Here is a 19,908-nt window from a genome sequence, read left to right as displayed (position 1 = left end):
AGGTGGCATGAGCTGTAACTATTAAGATACCAGTGTGCACTGAACATCGAGATGTAATCTAACTGCAAATGTTTTTCTTTTTTTTTCCCCCGGAATAAAAGGCAGGAACCAGACACTGTGAGTTAGTGAGAACACCGGGTTCCGTGAGATTGAATAAAATGTCACAAAAGCTGTCAAAGAATTTCTGACAAGCCAGACTTTTACATCGGGATGTCAAGAGCAGTGCCTCTGTTCATCTGTCAGGTCAGAAAATATCATAAAGTCTAATGTTTTTGTTACTAATGATGAACCATTGCCACCCATCGGTATCTAGAGTATATAACTGTAACATATAGATTACTCTACAGTTTAACTGAATTAAATTGTAAAGTATACAGTGTAGTAGTGTCTCTCTCTGCTTCATCTGGTGCTGTGCTGTCTCAAAGGTCCCACACTGCAAAAAATCCCAAGTAAAGTTCTCCAGCTTAGTGGTCCCATGATGGTGGAACAAACCCCCCCCCCTAACAGCCTCACTGTTAAGAACAAACCTCTTCCAGAATTTACTGTGCAAAAATCCCTTATTTTCATATCTGTCCTATGTTGCTCTTTCTTCTCATAAAACTGAAACATTTCTTCTCATGCTCTAGCACTTTGCTTTAATATCTAATCCCTGAATTATAATTTTTGCTTCTTTGTCCCTCACTTGTAAGGCCCTGTAAATGTTTTACAGTAACTAGCTTCCTTGCTCTTGACTGGCCCAGCTATATGAGTAATTGCTGGTTATCAGTGGCAGAGACAGGAGATTGTGATGGCCGGCATGATTAGTATGCATACCATAATAACACACTTGAGAGCAGTAACAATTATTCTTTCCTGTCAATAACTGTGTCAGGAAATGTCCCCATCACCTGCATCAAAGATAATTATAATGAAAAATAGGACTTTTCTTTAAACACGTGATCTTTTGATGTAGCACAGATCTTCCTTCTTAGTTTGTATCACTGGGATTAATAATTCAACTGTTCATATTTATTTTCAGTGACCTCTAAGTATTTTTATGAACATTCTTTGACCTCATTTGCCAAGCACTGCAATGTCATCCAGCCATCACGATGTGCTGCTCTAAATAAAACATGAGCCCTGATGTTGAAGAGTGACATTTTTCTCTAATATTTGGCCCAGGCCCTGATGCAACAATTCTCTGGTGAAGTAAAAAGGACCCTCACAGCGTGTGAAATTGTATGAAGAGCATCCTACGGGGCCGTCTATTATAAATGTGTTATCTGCACCTGATATGATTGTCTTGGCAACTGAACTGAGGCAATGGATTAACAATGCTACAGTCAAATATACCCTCGAAAAATATTACATTCTAATTTAGGGATTTTTAATTATAAATACATATACATACACACGATGATCTTTTGAAGTGCCCATATTAAGAATCATTGTGAATCATTGTGGGTATGTATTTTATTCTGAAGCTCTACTAAAATAGTTTTGGATGATTAACAATTCCAAAAACAGCTTATTTTCAGGATAATCTCTGGAAAGTCAACAGACACACAAGATTTCGTTTCTGTGTCATTTCTTCTATATACTGTATGTTCTGCGCACATGTGAAACTTGTTTAATATGGACACACATCATCAAAACAGAAAAAAAAATACAGAAGAAGCGTAATATGGGCTGTTTGAAGACCAGCCAGTAAACACTGAAACTAATGTTTCTAATAAACTAAATCATAGACATGCTGTAGATTTGTAGGGTTGTATAGCTTTCATTAAATTTTTTTATCAGCACTCATTAGTGACACTCATTAACCCTTTCCTCACTGGTTCACACAGTGAAAATAACAATTCCTTAACAATAACAAGTCCTATACTTTAGTGAATATCAGTCAAATAAAATACCCTGAGATAATATATTTTCTCTCTTTTTTTTTTAAATATTTAGGGCATTTTGTTTGTGACCGTCCACTTAGGTCCACATCAACCTCACGCATTTTGTAGTAAATGTAGCTAGAATAATGCTCCCTAGCCTAAATACACAGAGCAGAATTGTGGTGTGATTTTATTATGTAGAACCACACAAGCTTTTCCCGTTGCCTCAAATCTTTTCATTGGTATGAATCATTTGCTTTCACCTGACAAGATGTAGACAGCGGTAAGACAGTGTAAGGTGGCAGTGGGTCAGATCTATTGGCATTCATCCCGAGAGATGCAGCCAAGGCTGTGCTGGGGCATCTACGCAAGTATACATGCAACTACCCTCAACATCACCTCAGCATAAGATATAAGCAGAGAGCAACTTATTATGCCTGGTCTGGTTACCCCACAGGCCAGAAGGCATTCTGTGATTATAATATTCAAAAGCAATGACTCAGAATGTGCATGGCCATAGCTGAATTTACCAGAAATGAAACACAGGTGACTTCACAGCCTAGCCCAATAAATCTGTCTCCATATGTATAGCAGTGAGCTAACCAGGCATGGCAATAGAAGTTTACTAAGTGCCAGAGCAGAAAATGATGAGAGATATTGCTGTCTGTTTCTAAAGGAGGCAATCAATGTTTGAAATCTTAGAGGACAGGATTCTGAGTGGGCAAGCAAGCACACACACATACACAAACACTCACAGGTTGCCACAGAGAGACGAGCACACACACACAAAAAATGTACCCGTATACACAGCTGAAGCAATGTTTCATCTGAGGGTGGAAGCATGCACATCGCTCATTCCCACTCTCTGTGACCCTGTGTACCAGCCTTTGTGAAGGGAAGCCAAGAAGCAGCATGCTCTCACAGATAATGTGCGTAAGCGGATGCAGCCCATCTCAGGCTCTTCCACAGTCCGAGCAAAATGCTCCTCCAGTGCGTTAAAAACCACTTACAGGCACATTCACCAGCCACGCACGAGGAGCCACTTTCATCTACTCTGGTCACCCGAAGCAGCACACTTGTTTGATCTGATGAAAAATAAAACAGAGACACTGCTTTGGCTCATTTGTAAGCACATCTCACAAGCGCTGAATTAACACCCTCCACCATAAGTCTGGAATCTGACTTTTGAGCCTCACAGATACCTCTGTGAGAGGCTTTAAATGTGGAGATGACTTAGCAGCCAGTCATTACATACGCGTTTAGCTTGAAGAATTGCTTTGACGTCATTAGAAGATTATAGCACGGGAATATTCATACTGCAACACTACTGTAGAATCAATTACATTTTTAATTACCAAGCCGAATCTAAATGTTTAAACATTAAAAAAACAAAACAACAAGAGGCAGGTACAGACGACTCCTTCCGAGTCTAAGCTTTTACTGAGAACCACCATGGTCTTCCATTAATTTCAAAGCTTATTTCCAATCAATAAAGTGTGTTTTAATGGGGCCAGCGATGACAAAGGCCAGTGTTGCCGAGCATCCAAAGAGGATTTATCTCATGTTACCCCTGGCCTCCAAATTAAAACTCATGAGAGGAAACCACACAGACACAAGGACGGAATTAGTGAAGACATGTTTCCCCATGGGACTGCTCTTACTGTGATTAACAAAAAATACAGAAGAAAGGGCAGTTCTTTAGCATCCTATAAAAGACATGACATCTTTCAGAGAGGGAAATGATTTCAGGATAAAAAAAAAAAAAAAAAATCACAGTATAAAAGAATCCACCTCAATGTTGCTGTTGTAAGAGTAAAAATCCTTCAGCAGCCAAAGCACAATGAAGCAGCAACAATTTGAGAATGACAAATGGACTTTGCCCTGAGGGACACATGTTTCTTAAAGCAATTATAGTCGAATCTGGCAGACTTGACTGGGAAACATGAATGTCAGACCTTAATCAAATAACAGTGCCACAGAAAGCTTCTCTTCAGAATATTTATCTTGAAACAGCAGTATATCCGAAGCTGAGTCATCCACATTCTATTGATTTCCTCCAGTCGTTTCCATACACTGGCTTGGCTTTTAGGGTTCAAGGAAAAGAGCACATTGAGGAGTATGGGTGGGTGTCGGATGAACCTGTTCATTAAGTTCTGCTGCAAAGGTGCCTCTCTGTACATAGCAGAGACAATATTCACACTCAAAGGTAAAAATCAAGACTCAAACTGGAGGCTTGTTCAATCAGAGCCTCCTCCCTCATCTTGCCCACAGTACACACCCTGCACCCTCAAATGGGGATAAATCACACTCCCATCTCCAGTTTGAGGATGGCCAAGGGAGCAAAGTTTCATAAATCACACTGATATCAATAAGGGGAAGTGTCAGAGCCTGGCTCACAAGGTGAGAGTTGCACAGGGCGATGCAGAAACCACTTAAGGTAGCTGGTAACAAAGTTTCACTCCTGCCCTGCGGTAGATTATTTATTAATCTAGATTAATGTCCCCCACTCATCGCTTTGCAGGGGATGGTGGTGATATCTGTATCACGATGCACCACACGCGATATGATCAGTCACAGATGCGACAGCTGGCTCTCAGGGTGGCCAAGATGGCTGTCAGACAACTCCTCAGCTTTTATTAGTAGATCGACACGGAAAATAAGGTATGTTCAAATGACACTTAAGCAGTGTGTCAAATAAGTATAAATGGTTTATTGTGTTAAGTTTTCATTTTCTGCAGTAACAAAGACATCTGTTGTTAAATTTAGAACTTCAAATAGTTATTTGAAAGACATACTTCGTGATTAAATTACAGTACAGTAAAATCCCATTTCACGTATTGTTTAGTAGTATCCTCAAACATGAGAGTCGCCTGGAAAATTTGGCTTTGGCATTAGTTTCACCATCATGGACCAAATATTACTACTTTTTACTATAACTTTAGCGAGTGCTACTACTCTATATAAAGGACGCACGATAGAAGTACAAAATACAACTGTACCAAATTCAATGATTGCTGATTTCATCCAAAATGAACCCAGGATTCAAAAGTAAACAGATTTTAAATTTCTCTAATGTGGTATAAGAAATTAACATACCACCCTGGCACTTGCAGTAACACCTCATAATGTTCTGTTAATGTGTACTACAGCAAACTCTTAAACAGTAACTCATCTACTTGCTATTGACAGACTGTAATTAAGCACTACTGTCAGTACACCATCTGTGACCTAAACCAATGCATGACATGTCAGAACTGGATACTGGACTCAAACATGATGCCCAGTCACTTGACTGAAGATTTCTTGTCAGGCGCATGAGCTGAAAAGGTTTTCTGGCTTCTGGGTTTGCTTCTATGTTGTGCAGCCCACTGCACATGCACGCTTTGCTGGGCTGGCTCCATCTACACACTCCTGCTCTGGTCATAGATTTAACATTTGAATGACGCCAAAGGTTATTGGTCTAGGCTGTGGGAAAGTTTTATAAATACGAAAAGAAGTAAAAAGAAAAAAAAAAGAAGAGTAAACACCAACATCGTTTGTAGTGTCCTCTCAATAGTTTACAGGTATTACTTTTGTCGTTACAGTCAATAGAGAAAATGTTTTACGACTCAAGGAGAAGTTTTTGTTGTAGTACCAGAAATGTTCTCTAGGAAAACATGGCTGAAGGGTTGAGATGTTATTTTTCCTCTCCAAATGCACCAATGTCTCAAACCATACGAGTTTAATTGTAAAAGAACAGAGACAACCTTCGGCACAAGTTTAAAGTTCACTGAAAGTAACTGCTGGCTGATATGACTTACCTTTTGGAGTTACAGAACAAGAAGCTATGTGTTTAAACAGATATGCCCTCCCTGCTGGACATCAACTGAAGTCCATGCTGCTCAGGCAAAGTCAGGTTACTGTGTTCCTCCTCTAATGCACTGGCACGGCCAACAAACAGCTTAGCCAAGTGAATTATCTCCCCATGGGGCAACAAAAGTTCTCAGGAAACTGGTACACACCATCATTACCAAATTTATGGCCAGTTTAAACTAGCTTAGACCTCTCGCATCTTCTCGTTCAAATCTATTCAAAGGACGCAACTGAAATAGCTTGTCAACCTTCAGCAGAGGCAAAGTGAGCCAAATAAAGGAGGACATAAGTCATTGCCTTTGTTTTCCTCTGTTTGTTTTAGAGGATGTCTGGGCAAGACCAAATAATGAGATGAAATACTGTGAGCCATGTAGGCAGGTGTAGAAAAATTCCCTAGCCAGACTAAGGGAGGAAATAAATCATCTAAATGCACCAAATCGGTTTAGTCTCTCCGAGCAGCATGACCACAGTTTTTTTTAAAGTTCAGTCGAATGCCTTCAACATAATCTCTTTAATGGCAGACAGTGCGGAAGGAGGCATTTGTCAATGATTAATGACAAAGTAATTTTTCCTGCAGACAACAAAAATGACAACAGCAGCAGAGCTCTGATTTCAATATGTTGTGAATTCGCTACTTTAAAGCTCCCTTGTTTGGCTGCTGCTGTGAACAATAACACAAGACTGTGAATGAGCAGCAGCGAAGGTGTAGTGAAAACCTATACTGGAGCGGAGAATGTGCTACTCAGCAGGATCCTAATTATTCTGTTGAAGTATGGGGACTATTCTATTGATATAGCATTACCCTGAGTAAATCTTATAAGGTTAGCACATAAGGGAGCATTCATACAAGTTACCTTTTTACCAACAAATGGAGGACAATGATGGCACTAAAGGCCAAACACTGTGTTAAATGTGACATTTCCAGAGAGAGAATGATGGTTAAATGAGACAGTTCAATTAATCCCACTGACTGCTGCTTCGAGTCCTCTCTCTCTGCTCCCTTTTGCCATCCTTCCTCTTTATTCAGAGACTTCAGTGCTACACCTGCTGGCCAATTCAGAGTGCTGCTGCACCATTTCTACTGACACACTGTGTAGAGGTGCCATCAGTTATATTAGTCAAATGATGAGTGTAAACCTAATCTAAATAATAGCATTTCATCTTTGTTGCTGATATATGACACCGACATGTCCATCATCTAGTCTGTCCGACACACCGAAAACACTATTTTGCATAAATCCTCTCACAGGCTCCCATTTGTATGCCTCTAGCACGCTGATCCTGTTCACATAAATAGACTGTAACGTCATGAAGAAGACAGGTTCAGTGTTTGACAGGCAGCTTAAAGGGGCAAATAGAGTCATGATATGAGGAGGTAAGGTCATTCTGGAGAACCCAGCTAAAGGCAGGTAATCAACACTGGCAGAAGTGCACATTTGCATGGAGATAGAGGCATTTAAAACCAGCCAATGTCTCTGGCCTGGGCATCTGCTGAATATAATTAAATAGACTGATGTCCTGGAGTTGATTCCTGATTTCCTTCACTCCTCATATTGTGGCTTATACTTACATCAGACTTGAGTATTATTGCAAAGTGTAAGTGGCAATTGGTAGAGCCAGTTTCATATGGTGTCTGCTAAAATTGCAGTCCATGAGACAACAGGGCAATGGTAAAGTTCCATGCAAAAGGGCATATAAAATTGAACTACAGTGTTTACAAAACATTAATTGCTGATGTCTTGCTTTATTGTTTTACAGCACTAAATCATTAAGTAACTTTAATTGGGCATAATTTGAGAACGGTTAACAGAAAACAGTCTGTCTATGTGGTACACAGCACTGTACACTGTCCCACCACTGCAAGGACCTGCAGGATAGATAGAGTGCCTGCACTAATTGTGAGAAATGACATGCAATCTGCATGTTACACCCTCACAGCGATATAATAAGATACAGTCCAACTTTATCAGCTCTTTGCACAATTTGTTTTTTCCATCACAGGACCAATTTGGCATTGGAGCTCGTCACTGGTGGATGAAAAAGCAGCAGGTGGGATATGCTACAGTAGATTGAGGTCGTTTCAAGGCTGGATTACCTCCAGAGCAAAGTACTGTGGTTTGTTAAGTTCAAATTTTGCTTGCTAATATCAGAATGTCCCAATAACTCTTATTCCTAGACTGGGTACAAGTACTGTTTTTCCTGGAGTAAAATGGTCTTTGATCCACTGTAAAGTTAAGCTGACGAGAGCAATGCTGGTCCAAGTAATAGTGGGGACACACCTGAAGGGTACGACTTTCAAAGACTGGAAATTTCAGATTCAGTGTTGTAGAAGCGTTCTTAAAAAGCATATTGTGTGTAAGATAATAGCATAAAATGGCTGTGATAACATCCACACACATCTTATTCGGGCTCAGCTGCCACATGAATCTGGTGCCAGCCTGAAGCTAGTTTCACACAGAATTGTAACTGCTGTTCCTTGCCTCTGTGCTGTCAGTTCTCTCTGCCTGACATTACCAGCCTCAGATACCCAAATGGGCTGATTTGGCCACTTCAGTGGAAGCAATACATAACCAACTAGCACAAGCAGCATCCCAGTTAAATTCATTTTCTTAAAATGCTTGACCACACATTAATGTACTTAGCCCGAGGCCTGTAGGGGGCCTGTATTAACTCTGTATCTCTGAACCACAGAGCCAGATAGAGAGCTGGACTTCTTTGCCTGGGGCTATTGTGTATCCAGTGCAGCTGAGTGGTTCATGAGCTTAGCATGGTTTCTAAGTGGAGTAGAGCCAGGGGGGGACTCCTGGGTAGGGTTCCTTTATGAATTGGCTGGAGATACAAAAGTATTCATCTGACATCAACTTAACCAAAGTGTACTAGTATAGAGACACTACAATACAGCTTTATAGGATGATGTCTAACATGTTATACAGAGATTACGGTACCTGCTGAAATGTATTGCACCACAAAAGGTTATGTAGGTTTTTACCTAAAATACCAATCGTAGCAATTTGCACTGGTTTGGAGCTTGCAGCTAGCAAATATTGCACTGCAGCAATACACCTAGCCAATCACAGGTCAACATGAAGTACCGTGGCTTTTCGTTCAAGTAAAATTCAGTGACAGATTTATTATTCAGTGTGCTGTTTGCAACAAATGCACACAGGTCACCACTGAAAAGAGCAAATTGTCCAGGTTCACTTCAATCCTATCAACGCACTAAAATGTCAATGTTGCACAATTCTGTCAGCATTATCTAGCCAGATAAAGCATGACTGAAGGAATAGCGTTACACTAACTGAAAGGGAAAAACTGTCTGCAGTTCAGTTCGATGCTAATGATGTTCTCCTGCAAAAAAGGTGAAAACAATAGACTCTTATTCACACAAAATGTTTATCTTGGTAACTCAGCTTCATTCAACAGCACTGAACTTCAATCATGAGATGCAATATAATCCTTTATGAATTTCTTAATGATACTGGGCTGATGTATTTATAACACACAATGAGCACATGTATCTATCACAGCACAAAAGTACAGGCAGATAGTCATCATTCACAGCCTCCTCTGAATGATGGGGGGGTTGGTTTGGTTTCAAAAACACAGGACAAGAACAGAACAGATCAATAAGGTGTCATCATCCAGCCAAACAGGGGGAGAGAAATAAAAAGAGGTGAAATAAGCTAGGTGTGTCAAAATGACATTGGGTGCTGACCAAACGAGTTTCTGCCCTCAACTGTGTCTGCCTGAACCTAATCAACACAGAAAACAAGTCCAATTGTCAAAAGTGATTGTTGACAACGGCCTCGGTTTTACTCATCTAGGGAAATAAGTCTGAATTACACAGGCACGGATATAAAAAAGGTTTCAGTAGAAAATGTTAGCAGAGGAACACTGACTGAGATAGGGGATAAATCAGTTTATTGATGAATTATGCATTGTTCCAGTTGTGTATCGCTATGTACACCACTATCATGTTCTCATCAACTTTGTGAAGATCTTTTTTGTCCACTGTGAATTAGCAGCACCTTTCTAATCTCTTTTTATTTCATACAAGATAGTTTCTATGAGAGATGTGTATACCATTAGTATGCAAATGACAAAATATAATAATGCTCTAAAGTTTTACATGCAATCAGCCTTGCATGTGGAAAGCAAAAAGAGATTTAGGTTTTTAACCAACGTCAACTTTGCCATTACAAATGTGATTTGTGCCTTAAATTCATCTATTTCAACAGGCATCTTCTGCCTTAGAAACGTAGTTTTCTTTTTTCGCCCAGACTCACTATTAATTCCAGAGTTGTACAATACCACAAAGAGGAGACACATTAGTGTGCCCCACAAAGGCCGTGACACCTTCAGGGTTGATATTTGTGACGATGAATCTGGAACTGAGAACGCAGTACAAAGGATAGAAGGGAGCGTGGGTGGCAGAGAAAACATCTTAAATTACTTGCTCTTCCAGTGCAGCCCACCACCAGCCTGCTGTCAGGCTAGACTGACGCTTGATTGAAAGAGCAGACACGACCACAGCAAACCGGCAGCCAATTAGTGTGTTGGCTGGCCACTGACCTCTGATGTCTATTTGATGACCACCAATAAATGTCTGCTAAACTCAAACCGCTTTCAACCACTTGATCAGCAATGAGAGCTGGGGTTTACTCCCACACTTGCAAATTAACATAAGGCTAGCATCAAAGAAATTGGGAAAGAAGGCATAGTGGTAGTCTGAATTATATTAAGGGTCTTAAGATGCTGGCAATCATCCGTGCCATTTTCACTTCAGCAGCAATGCATTTTAGTGGCTTTTAATTGAAAGATACTTATCGTAAGTCAATTCATTAAATGACTTTGATTGTTTTCATGTCACATTACAATTATTTCTCTTGTGCTATTATGAATAATCAAAAATGTTGAGTTGATGAGGCTCTGTTGTGAAAATTAATGAGCTGCACATACAAGAAAGGCCATCTTGATTCTCTCTAGTCCTCATTAATCTCACTTAAAAAAAAAAAAAAAGGCAGTGTGTTTGTAATGGGAATACTGGATGCTCTCCTGGGTGATAATGTCTGCGGAACAGGAGTCACACAGCAGGCACACGCTTGTATGTGAGTGCATGTGTCCTCGCTCACACACACACACGATAAAGACATCAGCCTACCAATCCAATGAAAGATGATTAGGGTGGCAAATATTAGCTTCGCTTCGACTGAAGATGCAGAGATGAAAACATGCAGGGTCACCTCCACACCTTCCCCTTTACTTGAAGGTCATAGTCGGACAGATGAGCCTGCCTTTCATCTGGTCTTATGCCTTATGCCATGCACAGCAACAGATCGCGGCAGCCCTCGCCAACATAAGCAATAGAAAAAGATGAGGTTCTATTGCCCTCTTGAGATGGTGTTTATAAAGCTGACACATTCTATCTACACTGAGTATAAATAGTGCAAAAACACGGAGGCCATAGGGAGGGATTATGGAGATGGCACAGAATAAGTGATGAGGGAAAAAAATCCATCAATTGGATCGAACTACATAAGCATGCATAATTAATTCATTTTAGCCAAGAGCAGTCAATACCACGCAACGACCAGTAGAGTGCTATATGTTTACTGCAAGGGATATTAAATTGGCGCCATATTTTTGTTATGTCTGTTTTTTTTTTTCTACAGTTTTTTTTCAGCAGGTGCCTATACCCATCATTAACACATGTTAAAGCCTTGAGTATACTTGACAAAACACATCAATACAAACTAAAAATGTTAAAATTACTTGCTTATATTACTAATCTTACATACATTTGGTAAAACATGAAACAAATAAATACTAGCTCACAGTTTGCTTTCATTAGTGAGCTTCATAAAGGCAGGCTGCCCAGGACAGGACACCCTTACAACAGACCCCTGCCAAGCACTTCATCATCAAAGAAACTGGCAGTGGCCACCACATGTCTGTCCCTTCTGCATGTGGGTGTTTATAGAAGTCATGTGTGTTGCAGATGTAATAAGTGAATATCACAGAAATCTGGATATTGCTAACAGCTTCAAAGTTATTCATGGCCTGTCAGACAAAATCTGTCCATTATAATCATCAGGTGATTATCTATTATGTTTCTTTGTTGTCAAAACTTTGACTGCTGGGGCGCACTGCTAGCTGAACAGCGCTGTTAAAGCACATTACCACGTTACCATAGTGTGCTGGATTTGAGCCCGGCTAGGGACATTTGCTGCTTGTCATTCCATGTCTCTTCTCCCACGTCTCCTGCCATATCCTCACTTAAAAAAAAACAAACTATGAAATAAAGGCATAAAGGTCCAAAAATAAAACTGTTACTGCTTTACTGTATTTAGCTTCAATTCAAACCACATTTTCTCTGGGACAATGAGGAATGACCAGCAATAAACTGAAATGAAAAGTCAATTTCTACCTTGTGACCCTGTTTCAAGAGGGACCACGAATGGCTTTACAAAATAATTTGCTCTATTGCAAAGCGTGCTTGCTGCCAGCTATTTTTTTTATTTTTTTCAAATGTATTAGATTCTAGGGCAAGAGGAAAGCAGCTGTTAGCCAGGCCCAGACGTCAATGACAACTGGCAGAGATGAGAGGGGAGGATTCGATTTTGAAACCTGTGCATATACAGTCCCATAGGACCATCACTTTAAAGAATTCGCTCAAAAGCCCAGATGATAACTTGATGTCTCTGTTTATCTCTGCATCTGCTGCATGTTTGCAATCCCATGCGTACATTAATTATGATAAATACTGTGATGAGTATGAAGAAATAAGAGTGGGCGGAATGATGCTGGGTTGCTCATATTCGGTTTGATAAACTAAGACATAACCACAGGATGTTAACCACAAGAACAATGTTCAAAAAACTGGACAGGATGTACTTAGGTGGGTTATGGCAGTCCCATTTATTACAGAATTAAAATTAATTCAAACACCTTTTTCTGGGTCGTATCTTCTACTCCGCCAATTATTATGCATGAAGTCAAATGAGAAGGAACTAAAAAAAAGTAGATTTGTTTTTCATGCTCTTCTCATCATGCTATTTCCCAAACCATACATTTGCATAGACTGATTTCTGCGTCCATTTCCTCTGTTGGGGCCAAGCTAGTATTCCAAGGACTGTGGAAACCAGGTACCATTATAATTAATAACACGGCCTTAAAATGGACAGTTGAAGTCTGTAGATATGCTATGCTTTAAATATCTTTCTAAAAAACAAACTTTGGAAAATATTGAGAAGTTATAAGCAAGGTTATAGGCTCCGGTATTTTCTTGAAATAGAAAATATCACAGATGTCTGTACTTATGCATTAACACAATGGCAGCCTGCTCATTCCAGCATCTGCCATTTGCAAAATGGCCATGTATATGCAGAGCTGCAATGACACACACAGATTTCCTCATATTGAATCTTTATAAAAAGGCCTTTCATGTACAACTTTCAATATTTCCTCCTGAATGAGCGATTCTCAGCTCAAAGCCAGTGCATCTGTCTCCCATCTCAAGCCCAGACCTAACCAATGTGTCCGGCTTCAAAGCTACCTGCCTGACATGTTTTAATGAGCTGCTTGAAAATTAGAGTAGCTTGCAGCTACAGAACAGGCCCGATAACAGACACTACAGAGCATTTGTTTTTGAGATGTTTCAGACAATTGTTAAACGAACTAGCTGGATGGTTGGTTGAACCCCAGATACACCACAGGTCCGGCCACACAGAAAAAGTCCTAATGTACATGCAGGGACAAGAAAATATTCTCTCACTAGCTTCCCATTAATCTACGAACATCATTAGCTGGAAGAGATGACTAAAGCATTAGTAGTCCTACCAGGAACAGAATCCTGGTTTGTGTTTGTTTCACTTATGTGTCACCTATGTTATGTGTCACCCAGCAGAACCCAGGTTACCTCGTTGTTACATGTTGCACTTGCCCTTCTTCACAATCAGAGCAGTTAGAAAAGCTCTCAGACACATCCTGTTTACTGTATGTTGGGTCATATTTCTTTTATCAAAGTCTTTGGCCTCCGTGTAAAGCTTAAGTAACAATTTGATGCTACCTGTATAAAGTTCTCTGGACCTTCCAGCTACATGGAAAAATAAACTCTTGCCTCGTCCATTCTGAATCTATGACAAATTTGTGAAAACAAGTGTTAACACAACGCATAAGAGAATCTAGCCTACCTACAAGGATGACTAAAACCAAAGCAACAAGATCAAGCCAGGGAGGACAGCTCACCCACAATTCAAAAAAGGATTTATCTTGCCTGTAAATTGGTTTTCGTCACAACTGGCTGTCAGTGTTCGAAATGTGGGCTTCAGTGTGTCAGATTTGACACAGCTCCCCTTCAGTAGCTGTGGGCTGTATCTAACCACCCACACACCCCACTGGGGAACAACCATCTTCTTCAGATCCCGTCCACCAACATGACAACACTGATCATTCTCATCATTGTCCCTTTCTGCACTCAGAGGAGATTTTCTGCCTGAAGCATCTGATTGGTCAAAGCAGGAATAACACTACTGAAAGAAAGCCTATAAATGCAGTTTCTTTACAGTAATGGAACCTAAGGCATGCAGAAATAAGTAATTATAGCTTCTCCATCTTGAAAAAATATTCTGCTAACCAAAAAGCCCACAAGTTTCCAGAGGTTAACAGCACATAATATTTAATAACATGCACAACTGAAGGAGTAGCAGTTTTGTATCTGCCCTGAAACACTGTCAAATTTCTCCATCTCTGCACCAGTGGACAACACAGAAGCCATGCCACATCAATCACAAACTGAACGCTCAAGCTGCACTCAAAAAGGACAAGGCAGCCCTTCTCTGGTCCACAACACTGAATTATGGGATTTGTACATGTGTTTGCAGGATGTGTGTGTGTGAAGCTGTTAAACAAGAAAAACTTGACAGAGAAGCTTGCCGAACAAATTGCATTTGTTTCCCAGGACGTGTAATGTGAAGCAGATGAAAAATCTAAAATGTATCACGCATATAAACCCAATTAACTGCTCAAACAAAGAAATTCCTTCCTCACTCTCTGAAATGTGAGTAATGCAGACCTTTTCACCAGTTTATGGTATGATTATAATTTATGCCACCTCTTAAGCAGCACTTGCAGACTGTGTCTCTTTTGTGTAGCTCGGGCTTTATAACCATGAAATCTCAGAGGGAGAAAAGAGCCAGTGTCATGTGGTCAGAAGACATTTTAGTCAGTCAAAAATTTGTGTCAGCACTTTCTGCCAGGGAGTGAGAGGCCAGCGTTCAGAGCTGTTAGCCTCTTTCGCAGAGCGCAGTCAGGGTTTAATGGGACTACTCTTCCACTCCATTTGCTGGCCCGCCTCTTACAGGCCACAGCTGTGCATCTGCGAACTGGCGACTGTCACTCTGCATACCTTTCTGAAGACTGAAATCACCACACTGCCTCTAACAGCTGACAGAAGTTATTCGTCTTTAGAGACACACTGAGGACAGAATGACCAAAGGTGGCCAGGCCAAGCTATATTCTGCACAGTAACTGCAACAGAGGGCCTTGCTCTTAAAAAAACAAAAAAAAAAAAAAAAAAAAAAAAAAATCATTTTGGTTAAAATGTTAATTTTGATATATTTTAGCCACGCAACAATTTCATGGCTGGTCGGCCATTGAATAATTACATAAGGCCCTGAGCCAACGTGTGTTTTATTACTTGGGACACTTCCTAGAGATGAGTGCACTTCCACTACACACACAGTAATGTAAAATGTGAATGTGAATCTATGCCCTGTTATTGTGCAGTAACCTCCCAAAATTGTGCATTATCATTAAGTATTCATGAAAGGTTGTATGTCCATGGGTGACAAGATAGTGAAAAGATGTCAGAACAGAGTGCATCTGTACAGACCATTTGGTGGTGCTGCTGAATCATGTTTCTTAATTGTTTAAAAAAAAAAATAAAAAATAATTTAAAGCAAAAGCAAATGGAAAAGTTATATAACACAGTACATATAAAGTTTTCTATAATTTTGTCACAGTCAACACATCCCATACAAAGACTAAAACCAACAGTGAATTTTGTCTGAACTGCATTTTAACTGTATTTTTAACATTGACAAAACATTACTAGGGTGTAATTACTGTAAGATAAGACCTGCAAGTCTGCCCATATAAAACCTGTGTTACATAACATGTTTCAACAAGTTTACAACCTGCTATTTTTTTCCCAGCATGTAAGGATGGAATTGGCTGATAAGGAATGCCCACGGTATGTTTTTCCCCATATTCTAAAAGGTTAAATAAATATTTTAAAACATAGGAATTTGGATAATTGAACTCCCATTAGCTACTGTTTGAGCTGCAGTCATCACATGTTGCACATTTACCCAAATTCATCAGAATCACCACACATTTGTTCACAAGTCTTCTTTTAGAGACAGAAAATTAATGTATTCTAGTACTCCCTTCCATGGACTACTTCTAAAACAAAAGGTTAACAATGTACCTATTGTTCTGCGAATGTTACTCCACGCTATGACCTTGCTGTGATGCATCTGTGGGTGTTAAGAGGTCGTGGTTCAAGTGCCATGAAACTTGAGAGATGACTCACCATGAGTAGACAGCAGGCAGGTCTCTAAATCCAGCTTTGAGGGCAGTGGAGCGCTACATTTCGCTAGATTGTCCTCTCCAGAGGGGACACCCGACAGTCGTCTGCAAAGGCAACCACAGTTAAAAAAAAAAGAAAAAAAGAAAGCTTTAAATCATGGCAAGCAATGGACCAAAAGAGTCCTCTATTGACACGAAGCAGATGCATTTTAACATCTGCCTTGATGGCGTGGCGAGCTATATAGCGGATGGCCTGGGCAGCCAATGTTCACTCTGTTCAATGTTGATGATCTTTTTCCAACATAGAACACAAACAGTGGTTAGTGATACAAACAACACTGTCTGGGGTAGCTACCAGGGCTGGCTGTCAAAGGGCAGACTGGGACAGTAGACAGTTGTCACCCCCTCGAGGGGGTGGATCTGGCATAAAGGGCTGCATTCAGAGCTGTGATGAAGCGCCGCATAGTCCCACTTCGACTAAATGTATCATTATGTCATTAGGTGGTGAGCAAAGGACGGGGGACTGCAAATTCTGTGATTGAGAGATGTCTGCAGTTCTGTGATGAGAAACACCAAAATGAAGGGAAAACACAGAAATGTGAAACTAAAATAATACATCCTCAACAAAGTCCATCCAAAGGTTTCAGATATTTAGCATCGGTAGCTCATCAAAATACATATCATTCCAGTGAAAAATGTATGCATCATCTCTTTCTTCTTGAAAAACCAAAACTAATCTTAGGTTATGTAAAGCTGCACTGGCCTACAGAAGATACTGTGCTGTATGTTTGAGGTGTTAAGCAATAGCATAAGCAGAAAATTAGTGCTAAGTGACCTATAGAGGATTAATTGGGTCAAACTTTTAACAAACAACTGCTTATGTATTAGTACACAAAAAAAAACAAGCAACAAATCCATTCAAGCTTAACAGGGCCCCTCAGGCAGGCCACAATTCTCCCTCTGTAATATCCTCAATGTCAATGCAATTGACTTCCTCATGCTCATAAAGGACAAATACGTCATAGATTTTGAGAGGAAGCAGACTGTCACTTCTGCACAAAAGAATCTTCAGACATAACTGCAACACAATAATCAAGTTTCCTCAAGGGTGTCGCATGGAATTTGAATACTTTTTTTCCCATTTTCTAATTATAGTTTGCACATTGCTCTCTGTAGGGAACACTTTAAGACTTAATCACAATTTTACCCTGTGTTGCTAACACATTATAATTAAGCTGAGCCAAACAATGAGTCTAAATCATTTACAGCAACAATAATGAAAAGCAGTAGGAAAATCAGATCCCCTTCATTCTTAGTTTTGTTTCATAAATATTTTGTCATGCGATTTTTTTTTTTACAGGCTTGAAACAGCAATTTGCTGAAGCTATGCTTGAGGTAACGTTGTCTTTTTTAATTTATATATTAAATGCTTGCTAAATCCCAGACAGTGATTTTCTCATAGTCTGAACATGTTTTAAAAGGTCTGCTTATGCACATTTTTATGTGAGTGAAAAACTAGAATATTGAGCTAATAATTTGGGGTTAAAGAAATATGGCAGAGGCCACAGAAAGACACGCAACATTTCACAAGGTCGAGTCCTAGTGACACTTGAAGCTAGCAGGGTCACAAAGGTCAGGCTGCTGCAACTCCCCCAGATAATAATCAGAAAGGAGGCAAAGTGACAACACCTCCCTGTGCTATTCATCTGGTTTACAACGATTTGGACTGTGGCACCATCTATGGCTGTTTTTTCACTTTGCACGCTGGATGCAAAGTGACAAAACAGCCACAGCAATCTGTCCCATAGACAGCCCATTGACTGCGTCATATGGCAGAATGCATAATTCTCCTTTGTCCACTGGGTTTCTGTATTAACTGAAAAAGCCAGAAACTAGATCAAAACAAATTATGTGGCCGACACTTTAAGCCCCAATTTTGCAGATAAATACGGCGTTTAAGCTTTCCCTCTCATCTCCTTCTCACAAGCCATGAGTGATTAAGCATTCATGTGATACAAATGCATCTGTGTAAAGTCTAGCAGTTTATGTTTGCCTTTTTGCTTTTGATGAAGAGTACTGCTTCACACGATGAAAAAAACCACTACTCTGTCTAAGACTCTTTCTGCTCGTAAGATGAATAGATACTGTCACGAATTGGCCTGCTTACACCGTAGTCCAAGTTTACAACAAGTTCTCCCCTGACAACATTTTCTATTATTTTCTAGCAATTACTTAAATGAAAATTAAAATTAACATCACCTTACATTATAATCAGCGATTCATTTAGACAGGGTATCAAAAGAACAGGCCAAGGTGAATTCATGTCTAATAAGCTGACTCCAGTAATTGTGTATTGTAAACTAATTTAACATAAAACCAATACTATATTTAGACCTATTCATGCCTCAGTCTGGGGTGTGCTGAAGAAATAAACAAGCTTGAAAATCTCCTTTATGAAGATACTTTCCCAGACCATACAACTTAGTGTAGTGGAGGCAGGTTTGCCGATGGATTATTAAAGCAAAATACCAGAACAACAGAACAGAACAACATGGCCTCCACTCAATACTATGAAAGTTGTTTAACGATACATATAACCAATTTTTTAAAACAAATGTGACCTATATTTGAATAATAAAGAGTTGCAGGGTTTGTGATGCTCAGAAAATGTTTTTTACTTTTTTATAGCCACCTCTTTTCCATTGATTCTCCGGGCCAGTGTGTTTCGTATGATTAAAGGCAGATGTGCAATACCACTGCTGGCCACTATGCCAAAATTGCTTCACTGCTGAAGCTGATCTTCAGGACATGTTCCTTATCGTGGCTTATGACCCATTACTTATAGTTTCCACAGACATGTATCCAAAGCAGGTATAGATAAATGATTGATTTAAGCACTGTGTTGCTTTTTCATTGTCAGAGTTTTAGCTGATCACTGGTTGGACTTCAATGAAGTGATTAATTTTTGCCTAAGGAAAGTTGATGGAGCCAAATTTTGCTTTGCTTTCCATTCAATAATTTACTAATTTAATTTACTTCGATAGCAGTGTACTGTATCACCTGTTCACATTCAGGACACAAGAAATGAATGTGGCAGAGGAGACACTGCCTCCTGCATGTACTGTGAACCCCAAGTCCTAATGCATGATCTACTCATCAGCTGACAAAAGCATTTGCATTAAAATGGGGAGCCAGCAAAGGTTTTGGACTATCTTGCTAGAAGAAACAATATTCAAATAAATCAGTATATTCCTTTGTGCAAAACATGAAAAACACAACTACCACCAACACCAACTTGTTTATACTTCAAGAAACCAAACTAAAATCCTCAAAAGTGCTGACCATTTTAATTCAAACAACGTAGAATGTCTGAGCAGCAGCCTGGTAAAGGTCTCTGCTTTAAGTGGAAAGTACTATTTAAAATGACTATGTGTTGACTCATTATCCAAGGACAATGAATTAACAAGGAATTACGCTAAACAACACAAACCTTTTTTTAACAAACACTTGCCATTTTAACAAACACTGCTCAAAGCAAGATACGGCTGGAGTTTCTTTGCAGCCACTGCTATTTTGAGCACCAACTTGAGCTTAATCACTGTTG

The 19,908-nt window shown here is 39.7% G+C and overlaps 1 protein-coding gene across 12 annotated transcripts in view; it reads right to left on the bottom strand.

Annotated features, from left to right (window-relative positions):
* The window catches only part of tanc2b (tetratricopeptide repeat, ankyrin repeat and coiled-coil containing 2b), a 133,843-nt gene that overhangs the window by 103,563 nt on the left and 10,372 nt on the right, over positions 1-19,908 (bottom strand). For 11 of the 12 annotated variants that reach the window (XM_067487131.1, XM_067487124.1, XM_067487133.1 and 8 more), the window contains exon 2: positions 16,309-16,409. The exons of the other annotated variant lie outside the window; for it this stretch is intronic. The gene's annotated coding sequence lies outside the window, so the exon portion shown is untranslated. The remainder of the gene's footprint in view (positions 1-16,308; positions 16,410-19,908) is intronic. 12 annotated transcript variants of the gene reach the window in all.

Source organism: Channa argus, chromosome 20 (genome assembly GCF_033026475.1).
Source record: "Channa argus isolate prfri chromosome 20, Channa argus male v1.0, whole genome shotgun sequence".
Lineage (NCBI taxonomy): Eukaryota > Metazoa > Chordata > Actinopteri > Anabantiformes > Channidae > Channa > Channa argus.
Note: the sequence above shows the minus strand (reverse complement) of the source record. Positions and strands in the feature narration are given on the sequence as shown.